The following is a 13,695-nucleotide window of genomic DNA, read 5'->3' as shown; positions in this document are numbered from 1 at the left end:
TCCCACCGCCCGTGGGCTGTACTGGTAGTCCATTGTGGATGACATCAGGGTCAACATGGCAACAGTGCTGCGCCGGACGGGTCATGGCCACCCGTACGGCGCGTTGTGCCGGTGATGCTCCGGGATTCGGGGGTGGCAGGCTTCACTGTAGCCACGCCCCGTCACATCGCCGTTAGGTGGATGCAAACTTTGAGGGTACGATCTCGACTACTTTGTGGGAGCCGGCTTCTTGGAGTCGGCCTTCTCGAAGCCGGCTTCTTGAAGCCGGCCCTCTCGTGGCTTTCTTTGCGAGGGCTAAAGTTGGGCCGCCTTCCGATGGCCGGCCTAGGTGACGGCCAGCAAGGGGAAGGCGGCCCCATGTCTTGGATTCTTGAGAGCCGGACGTGCTCGTAATTTTTTCAGAAGGGCCAGGGGAAGCCGGCTAGGCTACCCATGGGTATTTACTCCGACAGTAGTCCCCGAAGCTGATCGAGCTTCGAGGCGGACAGAGGGACGAGAAGCTTGGTCAGCTTCCTATCCTGAGGAGCCGGCTTTACTGGTGTATGCCGATTTCGGAGAGCTCCGTGTCCTGCAGGTGGGAACGTGGTCGACCCGCGAGCTGACCGTGGGCCCTCCCGTGGGCCACGTGGCAGTGAAAACCTGCCAGTGCACGCGCGTGAGGAGACGCCGCCGCAGGCCCGGGCCCGCCACTCCTAGGCCTCGGCCCGAGCGCTGATCTTCTGCGGCCCATGCGGACCGCTCGCCTTCCCGCTGCGATTTAATTACGCCATTAGGGCGCAATAATTGTGGGACATGGGGGAGTGGGCACAGTAGATCCCCACGTTCCCCCACGCCACGCCTCCTCGGCTCCGCCACGCAAGCCTATAAGTAGGGGGAGGAGGGGGAGACACAGAGGTTCGCACACTCTCCCTCACTCCGCCACTCCTCGTCTTCCTTCTTCTTCTTGCTGCCACCGCAGCCTCCCATCGTAGTGCCGCCGCGCGCCCACATCGTCTTGCTCCCATGGCGCTATCAAGTTCGTGGGACGGCTCCAACGTCCATGAGGACCACGTTGAGTTCCTTCACCGGACGCGGCGCCAGCCCGACGCCAACTTCGTGCGGGTCCGCCTGGCGCCCGAGAGGGAGATTTCGCTGGCACCGGAGGAGGGCGAGCGGGTCATCTTCCGCCCGCACTTCCTGCGCGGCTTCGGCCTTCCGGCGAGCGGGTTCCTCTGCTCCTTCCTCAAATTCTACAATCTTCAGCCGCATCACCTCACGCCTAACGCGGTGATGCTGCTGTCGGCCTTCGTCTCTCTCTGCGAAGGTTTCTTGGGGGTGCTCCCCAAGCTGGAGCTCTGGGGGGAATACTTCCAGAGCAAACTCGGCACCGTCGTCGCAGGCGTGCCCGCCCCCTGCGGGGCCTACATCGCCATGAGGAGGTCGGGCAAGAACAACCCGTTCCCGCCCATCCCGCTGATCCAGTCGGTGAAGATCTGGCCGAAGTCGTACTTCTACGTGAAGAACGTCGCCCAGCAAGGCGACCACGTCAACCTGCCGGCTAACGTAGCTGGCCCGCCGGCTGGGAGGCAACCCTCATGGATCTTCCGGTCCAGGTCACTGTCTCAGGCCAGGAACGCAGCCGTCTCCCGGCTTCGGGTGATGATCCAGTCGGAAGGCCTGACCGGAGCCGACTTGATGGCTGCCTTCGTGGAGCGCCGGCTACTTCCTCTCCAAAGCCGGCCCCACATGATGTGTCAGATGAGCGGCCGCTTCGACCCAAGCTAGCTAAGCACCAGGGAGATGCCTCATTCGGAGGTGTCGTACATGGTGAATTACATCTCCAACTGCAAGCTCGCCGAGGACTAGCGATACGGCAAGGCGCCGTATTCTCACGCCAACCCTCCGCCCGTGGTAAGTTTTTCCTCTCTTTTTTGTTGGTAGCTGGCCTCATGATAGCCGGCTTCTGATTAGTCGGTTCTCCCTTAGCAGAACCCTCTCCTTTCGCCGACGACCAGGGCCGCAGGGATAGAGCGCCAGTACGTCCCCGACCGCACGGTGGACGATGCCGACGACCCGGACTTGGGAGCGGCCGCCATGGAAGACGCCATCGTGGGGGACAACGACGAGCCCGGAGGCACGGGGCTCACTGCCGGCTTCGAGGACTGGCCGGATGACGCTGAGGTCGAAGTAGCTCCGCGCCGCCAGCCGGCGCCTGATCATCAAGGCGCGGGCTCGTCCGCCGCGTCGGCTGTCAGCGGCGGCGCCCAGAAGCGCCGGGCCGCGTCGATCCTCTTCGGTAGCCGGCCGAAGAAGTCCAAGGCTTCCATCGCGGCGACCAAGCGAGATGAGGTGGCCGCGAAGGCGGCCCGCTTCCGCAAGGCGGTGAAGCAGCCGAAGGCGATCTCAGCGTAAGTCATCGAATGCTTGGACGCATACTTTTCATTGTTCTCATCGCTTGAACACTCTTCTAAACCTTTCCTTGCTCGCCGGACAGAGCGCCACTTTCCCTTGAGCGGGGTCCGGGCGGCTCCGTAGTCGGGCCGACTGGACAGTCTTCAGGCTCCCGCCGCATGGACCCCCGCGCCGACCTCAGGGAGGCCACGGAGCGGAACACCCATGAGGCGCGGGAGGAGCGGGAGGCGGCGGAGCAAGCGGCCACCTAGGCGGCAAAGGAGCAGGCCGACGCGGCGGCCAAGGCCCAGGCAGAGACGGCGGCCGCGGAGACGGAGGCGGAGGGTTCGCATAACTAGCCTCCGTTGCTCGCCATTCCCCTCCGTTCCGTGGCCCCTGACATCCCATTGCCCCTGGCGGAGGAAATCGGCCAAGACCCGCCGCTGATGGAGAGGAGGGAGGACTCCGTGGTCTTCGTGGAGAGGGCGCCGCCGGCATCGCCAACCGGAGCGGGCCAAGGCGGCCAATCGGCAGCGGTGCCAGAGGAGCCGGCCGGGGGCGAGCCGGAGGTCGGAGCTGGTCTCGAGGTGCAGCCGGTAATGCGCCGGCGCGTAGGGGGGAGGCACCGCTGCGCCGGAGCCGCGCCGAGTTGCAGGCGCCGGCCGAACGGCGGAGGCCCTAGAGGCGGCCAGCACCGCCACGTCCGAGTGGACTCCCAGCGGGGGGACGGGCGAGCTGAACGTGGCGGCCCAAGAGGTCCGGAGCCGGCTTCAAGATCAGGCCGCCTTGCTGCAGCAGTACACCCAGGAGTTCCTTTCGACGCGGGCCGCCATCCGGGTGAGTCTTCTATCCTTAGTTGCTTTGTTCTCTTGATTTCTTCCGTGGGGGCGCGTCAGCGCACCCACTGGGTGTAGTCCCCGAGATTTGGGCCGACTGCTGAGCAGTCGGGTCGGATCTTCCTTGACGATTACCTTATTCTTGCCTCCTGTCTGATCTTCCAGGAGTATCATAACTCTCGTGCTGCCGCCTTCAACTCCCAGGCTCAGGAGTTGGGTCGGAAAACCGAAGACCTGGTCAACAGCCGAAGTACTTGATCTTGTTTATCTCCTGTGGGGGCGCGTCAGCGCACCCACCGGGTGTAGTCCCTGAGATTCGGGCCGACTGCTGAGCAGCCGGGTCGGATCTTCCCTGACGACTTTTTCCTCATTGGTTTTTTTCTTTTGTATTTCGTGCTTGCAGGGGCCAATGCCGACTTGAGGAGGGAGCTCAGTGAGGCGCAGTCCGCCCTTCGCACCAAGGAAACCGAGCACGCCGCCTTGGTCCTGGAGCGTGACCGCCTGGCCAAGAAGTTGGCTGACCAGGAGGAGAGCCACAAGGCGGCCCTGAAGAAAGCGCAGGATAGTGAAACCGCCCTGAAGGCCGAGTTCGAGACTGAGGCGGCGGGCAGGGCTGAGACCCGGCAAGCGCTGGATGAAGGCTTCGGCCGTATCGAGGACTTGGTCGACGATAAGCCACCTTCCTCGCTCCTTGCCTGCCCCTGGCCGCCTGATTTTTGTTCTGACTTGTGCTGCTTTCTGTTCTCTATGCAGACTACTTTCCCGGCTACTCCTTCTTCGCCGCCCAAACCATCAAGGCCCATCGCGAAGCGCACCGTCAGGCGGGGGCCCGGACGCGAATCAGACGCTTGAGGAGCAGCTCTTGGCGGTCCAAGCGCGGCTGCAGCCGGCTAATCGTATGCTTCGCCGCCTCCAACGTGCCGGAGCGCAGGTGTTGGCCGCCCTCTGGCCCGGCGAGACGATTCCCCGCACCCGACCGGACTGCCGACTGGCTGGAGGTTGCGATCGGCCGCTTTGAAGCTTGGAAGGCGTCGGCGGCCCGGCTTGGAGCCGGGCGGGCGTTGGAGTTCGTCCGAGCTTGGTACCCAGGGCTGAACCTAGACCAGCTGCGCACCTGGCAGCTGGAGGCCGACGCAGAGCTAGAGGAGGTGCGGCCGGCTATCACTCAGCATGCTTCGACGATCACCGAGTGCACCGACATCAGCGTTTTTGCACCTGAAATCAATAATGATGGCATTGCCCAGCCGGAAGAGTGGTTCGGGCTAAACCCGGCGGTGGGCGAGGACTCGGCAGAGGAGATCGCCTCCAGCGATGAAGGCGAAGACGACGAAGAAGAGGAAGGTGAAGACGTCGAGCCGGCCGGTGGAACAACCGGCCGGCCTCAGGCTGACCGTGCCTCCAGCAACGAGGCGCGTGCAAGCGCGCCCTCTGCGGGGGCCGGTGATCAAGCCGAGGTTCGCCAGCCGACCACTCCTTCAGTCGGCACAGCCGTCTCCACCGACCAGCCCGGCTTGTCGGTTTCTCCGCCGGCTTAATCTGCCGTCCTTGTTTTTCCTGCTTGTTGCCTTCTGAACAACTTTATTAAGCTTTCGCAGTTCCACCCACTGGGGGTGTATCCAAACTATGTTGAATGCTGGCCTCTTGGAGGTCTTTTATGTAAATATTATTGTGTGCATTTTTGATTTCCATTCACGTATGCTTTTTATCCTTAGGCTTTTTCCTTTGCTGCCTTCCCTCTTTGGGGAGGCAAGTACTCGAGCTTTCTTGGATTGAAGTGAAGTTAATGGAAACCGGCCGGCCGGCTACTCTGGTAGTCGGTCGGTGGTAGGAGGCAAACCGGCTTTATTTATATTAGTCCGTTAGTCCCTAGCCATTTTTCGTGTGGGCATCCTTTCCTGCTTTTAACTCTTGCCAGCCGGACAGCCGGTTCTTCGAACTGCGACTTTTGTCAAGAGTTAAGCTTGGGTGTCGGCACACTACTTGTCTTACCGCGGGTAGGACTTCTAATATAACTCTAGTCGGCCAGTCCCCGGGCAGACTAGTCGAACCCGGTGCCGGATGGAACAAGTAAATGAAATGACGAGGTCATAAGCATGATACTCTTCATTCATAGATAAAAGATGGCAGTCCCCGAGCTCTCCTCAGGGGTCCTATTGTCTCGTACTTAGTACAAAAGTTAGCATGATACATACTGCATTTCAACTGTAAAATCTTCGGAGGAGGTTGGCATTCCATGGTCGTTCCGACTCCTTGCCGGAGTCGTCTCTCTTGCGTGCCTTGGGCTTCTGTGCATCGATTAGGTAGTAGGAGTTGTTGCCTAAAGCTCTGCTGATGACGAAGGGGCCCTCCCAAGGGGCCGAGAGCTTGTGCTGGCCGGCTGTTCGCTGGATCAGCCGGAGCACAAGGTCACCCTCTTGGAAGGATCTTGGCTTGACCTTCCGACTGTGGTAGCGGCGCAAACCCTGCTGGTAGATGGCAGACCGCCTGAGGGCTAACAGCCGGCCTTCTTCTAGCAGGTCGACACCGTCTGTCGGGTGGTAGGTGCGACATATGCCAACGGGTGGCTTATCATTGTGGGAGCCAGTAAGACATCGCCGATGCCTGGAAACGGGATGAGGCGAAGACATGCACGCCGGCGAATCTTACCCAGCTTCGGGGCTCTCTGTGGAGATAACACCCCTACTGCTGCTCTGCGGGGTCTCCGCATGGTCACTAGATGGACGAGTGGCTACACAATGCTCCTTGAGCTGTTTGGTGGGAGGAGGAAGAAGGGAACGGCTAGCCTGCTTCTTCTCCTTGTGTGGTGTCTAAATCTAACTGGGGGTCGAACCCTTTGCATGGGTGCCCCGGGGGTTTATATAGGCCTACCCCACGGGGGTACAATGGTAATCCGACTGGGCGCGGGGCCCAGCCGTCTGTGATTGCGCTCGCCGGCTTCTGTGCCGGCTGCTAGGGCCTGCCGACTGGTGGGTCCCGCCGGCTGCCGGCCCCTTGGTCGACAGGCAGGCCCCACCATCCAGGACCTTGTCGGTGGCTGGTTACTGTCGCTCTATCTTGGTGACGTGGGCTTCGTCGATGTAGGCGTGGCTATAGTGCCACCATCCGGCGGGCGGTTGCTGTAGCCTCACCGCGTCTTGTCTCCTTAATGGGGCGTCTCCTTCGAGGGAGGCGGCAAGCCGGCTGCGGGGAGCCAGCTCTGTCTTGGGCCGACTGGGGGAGGCGTGGCTGCCTTCGGGTGTCTCTCTGCCCGAAGGGGCCCACCGCCCATGGGCCGTACTGGTAACCCATCGTGGATGGCATCAGGGTCAACATGGCAACAGTGCTGCGCCGGACGGGTCATGGTCACCCGTACGGCGCACTGTGCCGGTTATGCTCCGGGATTCGGGGGTGGCAGGCTTCACTGTAGCCACGCCCCGTCACATCGTCGTTAGGAGGATGCAAACTTTGAGGGTACGGTCTCGACCACTTTGTGGGAGCCGGCTTCTTGGAGTCGGCCTTCTCGCGGTCGGCTTCTCGAAGCCGGCCCTCCCGTGGCTTTCTTCGCGAGGGCTAAAGTCAGGCCGCCTTCCGATAACCGGCCTGGGTGATGGCCAGCAAGGGGAAGGCGGCCCCACTTCTTGGATTCTTGAGAGCCGGACGGGCTCGCAATTTTTTCAGAAGGGCCAGGGGAAGCCGGCTAGGCTACCCATGGCTATTTACTCCGACAGTAGTCCCCGAAGCTTGGTCAGCTTCCTACCCTAAGGAGCCGGCTTCGCTGGTGCATGCCGATTTCGGAGAGCTCCGTGTCTTGCTGGTGGGAACGCGGTTGACCCGCGAGCTGACCGCGGGCCCTCCCGCGGGCCACGTGGCAGCGAAACCCTGCCAGTGCACGCGCGCGACGAGACGCCGTCGCAGGCCCGGGCCCGCCATTCCTAGGCCTCGGCCCGGGCGCTGATCTTCTGCGGCCCATGCGGACCGCTCGCCTTCCCATGGCAATTTTATTTCGCCATTAGGGCGCAATAAACGTGGGAAGTGGGGGAGTGGGCACAGTCAATCCCCACGTTTCCCCACGCCATGCCTCCTCAGCTCCGCCATGCGAGCCTATAAGTAGGGGGAGGAGGGGGAGAGACAGAGGTTCGCACGCTCTCTCTCACTCCGCTCCTCCTCGTCTTCCTTCTTCCTCTCGCTGCGGCCGCAGCTTCCCGTCGTAGCGCCGCCGCGCCGCCACATCGTCTCGCTCCCATGGCGCTGTCAAGCTCGTGGGACGGCTCCAACGTCCATGAGGACCATGTTGAGTTCCTCCGCCTGACGCGGTGCCTGCACGACGCCAACTTTGTGCGGGTCCGCCTGGCGCCGGAGAGGGAGATTTCGCCGGCACCGGAGGAGGGTGAGCGGGTCGTCTTCCGCTCGCACTTCCTGCGCGGCTTCGGCCTTCCGGCGAGCGGGTTCCTCTGCTCCTTCCTCGAATTCTACAATCTTCAGCCGCATCACCTCACGCCCAACGCGGTGATGCTGCTGTCGGCCTTCGTCTCTCTCTGCGAAGGTTTCTTGGGGGTGCTCCCCACGCTGGAGCTCTGGGGGGAATACTTCCAGAGCAAACTCGGCACCGTCGTCGCAGGAGTGCCCGCCCCCTGCGGGGTCTACATCGCCATGAGGAGGTCGGGCGAGAACAACCCGTTCCCGCCCATCCCGCTGATCCAGTCGGTGAAGATCTAGCTGAAGTCGTACTTTTACGTGAAGAACGTCGCCCAGCAAGGCGACCACGTCAACCTGCCGGCTTACATAGCCGGCCCGCCGGCTGGGAGGCAACCCTCATGGAGCTTCCGGTCCAGGTCACTGTCTTAGGCCGGGAACGCAGCCGTCTCCCGGCTTTAGGTGATGATCCAGTCGGAAGGCCTGACCGGAGCCGACTTGGTGGCCGCCTTCGTGGAGCGCTGGCTACTTCCTCTCCAAAGCCGGCCCCACATGATGTGTCAGATGAGCGGCCGCTTCGACCCAAGCCGGCTAAGCACCAGGGAGATGCCTCATTCGGAGGTGTCGTACATGGTGAATTATATCTCCAATTGCAAGCTCGCCGAGGACTGGCGATACGGCAAGGTGCCGTATTCTCACGCCAACCCTCCGCCCGTGGTAAGTTTTCCTCTCTTTCTTCTTTTTTGTTGGTAGCCGGCCTCATGATGGCCGGCTTCTGATTAGTCGGTTCTCCCTTAGCAGTACCCTCTCCTTCTGCCAACGACCGGCGCCGCAGGGATAGAGCGCCAGTACGTCCCCGACCGCACGGTGGACGACGCCGACGACCCGGACTTGGGAGCGGCCGCCATGGAAGACTCCGTCATGGGGGACAACGATGAGCCCAGAGGCACGGGGCTCACTGCCGGCTTCGAGGACTGGCCGGATGATGCCGAGGTCGAAATCGCCCCGCGTCGCCAGCCGGCGCCTGATCATCAAGGCGCGGGCTCGTCCGCCGCGCCGGCTGTCAGCGGTGGCGCCCAGAAGCGCGGGGCCGCGTCAATCATCTTCGGCAGCCGGCCGAAGAAGTCCAAGGCTTCCACCGCGGTGACAAAGCGAGATGAGGCGGCCGCGAAGGCGGCCCGCTTCCGCAAGGCGGTGAAGCAGCCACAGGCGGTCTCAGCGTAAGTCATCGAATGCTTGGACGCATGCTTTTCATTGTTCTCTTCTATTGAACAATCTTCCTAACCTTTCCTCGCTCGCTGGACAGGGCGTCGCTTTCCCTTGAGCGGGGTCCGGGCGGCTCCGTAGTCGGGCCGACTGGAGGGTCTTCAGGCTCCCACCGCGTGGACCCCCGCGCCGACCTCAGGGAGGCCACGGAGCGGAACGCCCATGAGGCGCGGGAGGAGCGGGAGGCGGTGGAACAAGAGGCCGCCCAGGTGGCGAAGGAGCAGGCCGACGCGGCAGCCAGGGCCCAGGCAGAGGCGGCGGCCGCGGAGACGGAGGCAGAGGGTTCGCATAACCAGCCTCCGCTGCTCGCCATTCCCCTCCGTGTCGTGGCCCCTGACACCCCATTGCCCCTGGCGGAGAAAATCGGCCGAGAACCGCCGCTGATGGAGAGGAGGGAGGACTCCATGGTCTTCATGGAGAGGGCGCCGCCGGCAGCGCCAACCGGAGCGGGTCACGGCGGCCAATCGTCAGCGGTGCCAGAGGAGCCGGCCAGGGGCGAGCTGAAGGTCGGAGCCGGCCTCGAGGTGCAGCCAGTAACGCGCTGGCGCGCAGGGGAAGGCGCCGCTGCGCCGGAGCCGCGCCGAGTCGCGGGCGCCGGCCAGTCGGCGGAGGCCCTGGAGGCGGCCAGCACCGCCACGTCCGAGTGGACTCCCAGCGGGGGGACGGGCGAGCTGAACGTGGCGGCCCAAGAGGTCCGGAGCCGGCTTCAAGCTCAGGCCGCCTTGCTGCAGTAGTACACCCAGGAGTTCCTTTCGATGCGGGCCGCCATCCGGGTGAGTCTTCTATCCTTAGTTGCTTTGTTCTCTTGATTTCTTCCGTGGGGGCGCGTCAGCGCACCCACTGGGTATAGTTCCCGAGATTCGGGCCGACTGCTGAGCAGTCGGGTCGGATCTTCCTTGATGATTACCTTATTCTCGCCTCCTATCTGATCTTCCAGGAGTATCATAACTCCCATGCTGCCGCCTTCAACTCCCAGGCTCAGGAGTTGGGTCGGAAGACCGAAGACCTGGTCAACAGCCGAAGTGAGTACTTGATCTTGTTTATCTCCTGTGGGGGCGCGTCAGCGCACCCACCGGGTGTAGTCCCCGAGATTCAGGCCGACTGCTGAGAAGCCGGGTCGTATCTTCCCTGACGACTTTTTCCTCATTGGTTTTTTCTTTGGTCTTTCATGCTTGCAGGGGCCAATGCCGACTTGAGGAGGGAGCTCAGCGAAGCGCAGGCCGCCCTTCGCACCAAGGATACTGAGTACGCCACCTTGGTCCAGGAGCATGACCGCCTGGCCAAGAAGCTGGCTGACCAGGAGGAGAGCCACAAGGCGGCCCTGAAGAAAGCGTAGGATAGCGAAGCCGCCCTGAAGGCCGAGTTCGAGACTGAGGCGGCGGGCTGGGCTGAGTCCCGGCGAGCGCTGGATGAAGGCTTCTGCCGCATCGAGGACTTGGTCGACGGTAAGCCGCCTTCCTCGCTCCTTTCCTGCCCCTGGCCGCCTGGTTTTTGTTCTGACTTGTGCTGCTTTTTGTTCTCTGTGCAGACTACTTTTCCGGCTACTCCGTCTTTGCTGCCCAAACCATCGAGGCCCATCACGAAGCGCGCCGTCAGGCGGAGGTCAACATCGCACCGGACGCGAATCAGACGCTTGACGAGCAGCTCTTGGCGGTCCAAGCGCGGCTGCAGCTGGCTCATCGTATGCTTCGCCTCCTCCAACGTGCCGGAGCGCAGGTGTTGGCCGCCCTCTAGCCCGGCGAGACGATTCCCCGCACCCCGAGCCGGACTGCCGACTGGCTGGAGGTTGCAGTCAGTCGCTTTGAAGCTTGGAAGGCGTCGGCGGCCCGGCTTGGAGTCGGGCGGGCGTTGGAGTTCGTCCGAGCTTGGTACCCAGGGCTGAACCTGGACCAGCTGCGCACCTGGCGGCTGGAGGCCGACGCAGAGCTGGAGGAGGTGCGGCCGGCTATCGCTCAGCGTGCTTCGACGATCGCCGAGTGCACCGACATCAGTGCTTTTGCGCCTGAAATCAACGATGACGGCGTTGCCCAGCCGGAGGAGTGGTTCGGGCTGAACCCGGCGGTGGGCGAGGACTCGGTAGAGGAGATCGCCTCCAGCGACGAAGGCGAAGACGACGAAGAAGAGGAAGGTGAAGACGTCGAGCCGGCCGGTGGAACAACCGGCCGGCCTCAGGCTGACCGTGCCTCCAGCAACGAGGCGCGCGCAAGCGCGCCCTCTGCGGGAGGCGGTGATCAAGCCGAGGTTCGCCAGCCGGCCACTCCTTCAGCCGGCACAGCCGTCTCCACTGACCAGCCCGGCTCGTTGGTCGCTCCACCGGCTTAATCTGCCGTCCTTGTTTTTCCTGCTTGTGGCCTTTTGAACAACTTTATTAAGCTTTCGCAGTTCCACCCACTGGGGGTGTATCCAAACTATGTTGAATGCTGGCCTCTTAGAGGTCTTTTATGTAAATATTATTGTGTGCATGTTTGGTTTCCATTCACGTATGCTTTTTATCCTTAGGCTTTTTCCTTTGCCGCCTTCCCTCTTTGGGGAGGCAAGTACTCGAGCTTTCTTGGATTGAAGTGAAGTGAATGGAAACCGGCCGGCCGGCTACTCTGGTAGTCGGTCGGTGGTAGGAGGCAAACCGGCTTTCGTTATATTAGTCCGTTAGTCCCTAGCCATTTTTCGTGTGGGCATCCTTTCCTGCTTTTAACTCTTGCCAGCCGGACAGCCGGTTCTTCGAACTGCGACTTTGGCAAGACTTAAGCTTGGGTGTCGGCACACTACTTGTCTGACTGTGGGTAGGACTTCTAATATAACTCTAGTCGGCCAGTCCCCGGGCCGACTAGTCGAACCTGGTGCCGGACGAAACAAGTAAATGAAATGACAAGGTCATAAGCATGATACTCTTCATTCATAGATAAAAGATGGCAGTCCCCGAGCTCTCCTCGGGGGACCTATTGTCTTGTACTTAGTACAAAAGTTAGCGTGATACATACTGCATTTCAACTGAAAAATCTTCGGAGGAGGTTGGCGTTCCATGGTCGTTCCGACTCCTTGCCGGAGTCGTCTCTCTTGCGTGCCTTGGGCTTCTGTGCATAGGAGTCGTTGCCTAAAGCTCTGCTGATGATGAAGGGGCCCTCCCAAGGGGCCGAGAGCTTGTGCTTGCCGGCTGTTCGCTGGATCAGCCGGAGCACAAGGTCGCCCTCTTGGAATGATCTTGGCCTGACCTTCCGACTGTGGTAACGGCGCAAACCCTGCTGGTAGATGGCAGACCGGCTGAGGGCTAACAGCCGGCCTTCTTCCAGTAGGTCGACGCCATCTTCTCGTGCTTCCTTGGCCTCCGCCTCTATGTACATGGTCACCCGGGGCGAGTTGAACTCGACATCGGTTGGGATGATCGCCTCGGCACTGTATACGAGGAAGAAAGGAGTGAAACCGGTTGACTTGTTTGGAGTAGTGCGCAGACTCCAGAGGACAGCCGGCAGCTCATCGAGCCAACAGCCGGCTGAACGCTCCAGTGGTACGACCAGTCGGGGCTTGATGTCGGAGAGGATGAGGCCGTTGGCTCGCTCGACCTAGCCGTTTGACTGCGGGTGGGCGACAGACGCTAAGTCCAGCCGGATACCTTGCGTTGCACAGAAATGTGCCAAGGCTCCTTTGGCAAAATTCATGCCATTGTCGGTGATGATGCTGTGTGGCACGCCGTACCGAGTTGTTATATCTGCGATGAATGTCACGGCAGTCGGCCCATTCAGCTTCTTGATCGGCTTTGCCTCAATCCACTTGGTGAATTTGTCCACGGCGACGAGCAAGTGCGTCATGCCGCCGCGCGCCGTCTTGAATGGGCCCACCATGTCCAGTCCCCAAACGGCAAAGGGCCAGGTGAGGTGAATGGTCTTGAGTGCCGAAGCCGGCATGTGTTGCTTGGAGCTGAAGAGTTGGCACCCTTTGCAATGTTTAACCAATTATTTGGCGTCATCCAAGGCAGTCGGCCAAAAGAAACCATGGTGGAAAGCTTTGGTGACGAGTGATCTTGAGGCTGCATGGTGGCGCATTCTCCTTGGTGGATGTCTCTGAGGATTGCAATGCCCTTCTCTTGCTCGACGCATCGTTGGAGGACTCAAGTGACACTGTGCTTGACGAGCTCTCTGTTGACGATTGTGTATGCTCCGGCTCGGCGTTGGACTTGTCTTGCCTCTATTTCGTCAGCCGGCAGATCTTGGTTTATTAGGAAGTTGAGGATGGACTGAGCCCATGATGGAACCGCGACTTCTCCTATTGCCAATGTGGCTACTGCCACCAGGGTGGGCGGGCTGGGTGGTGAAATGCTGGAGTCGGCCGCCGGCTGTTGTGTTGGTGCAGTCCCCGGGCCGACTACCGCAGTCCCCGAGCCGGGTGTGGCAATCCCCGAATCGGGCGTAACTGCAGAAGTCCCTGAGCCGGCTACCGAAGTCCCCGGGCCGACTGCTGAAGTCCCCGGGTCGCCTGCTTGGTTCTTCGAGCCGGACCCGGCCGCGTCGGGGTCAGGCGGCACGAAGATAGAATCGGACTCTGGAGACGTCTTGATGGACAGCTTGAGGAGGCGTTGTAGAGCGACACCGGTTGGTATTGCTTGCCGAGTGGAGCCTATTCGAGCCAGGGCATCGACCGGCTCATTGTCAGCTCGCGGTACGTGGAGGAACTCGCATCCTTCAAAGTATCCACTGATTTGCTGAACAAGGAAGCGGTAGCTTGCCATATTTGCGTCCTTGGCGTCCCAGTCGCCGGATGATTGCTGGACTACTAAGTCCGAGTCGCCATAACATAGGATCCGGCGAATACCGAGTTCTTTGGCAAGCCGGAGCCTGTG

This window comes from Triticum dicoccoides, chromosome 2A, assembly GCF_002162155.2.
Source record: "Triticum dicoccoides isolate Atlit2015 ecotype Zavitan chromosome 2A, WEW_v2.0, whole genome shotgun sequence".
NCBI classification, from domain to species: Eukaryota; Viridiplantae; Streptophyta; class Magnoliopsida; order Poales; family Poaceae; genus Triticum; species Triticum dicoccoides.
This window is presented reverse-complemented; position numbering follows the sequence as displayed.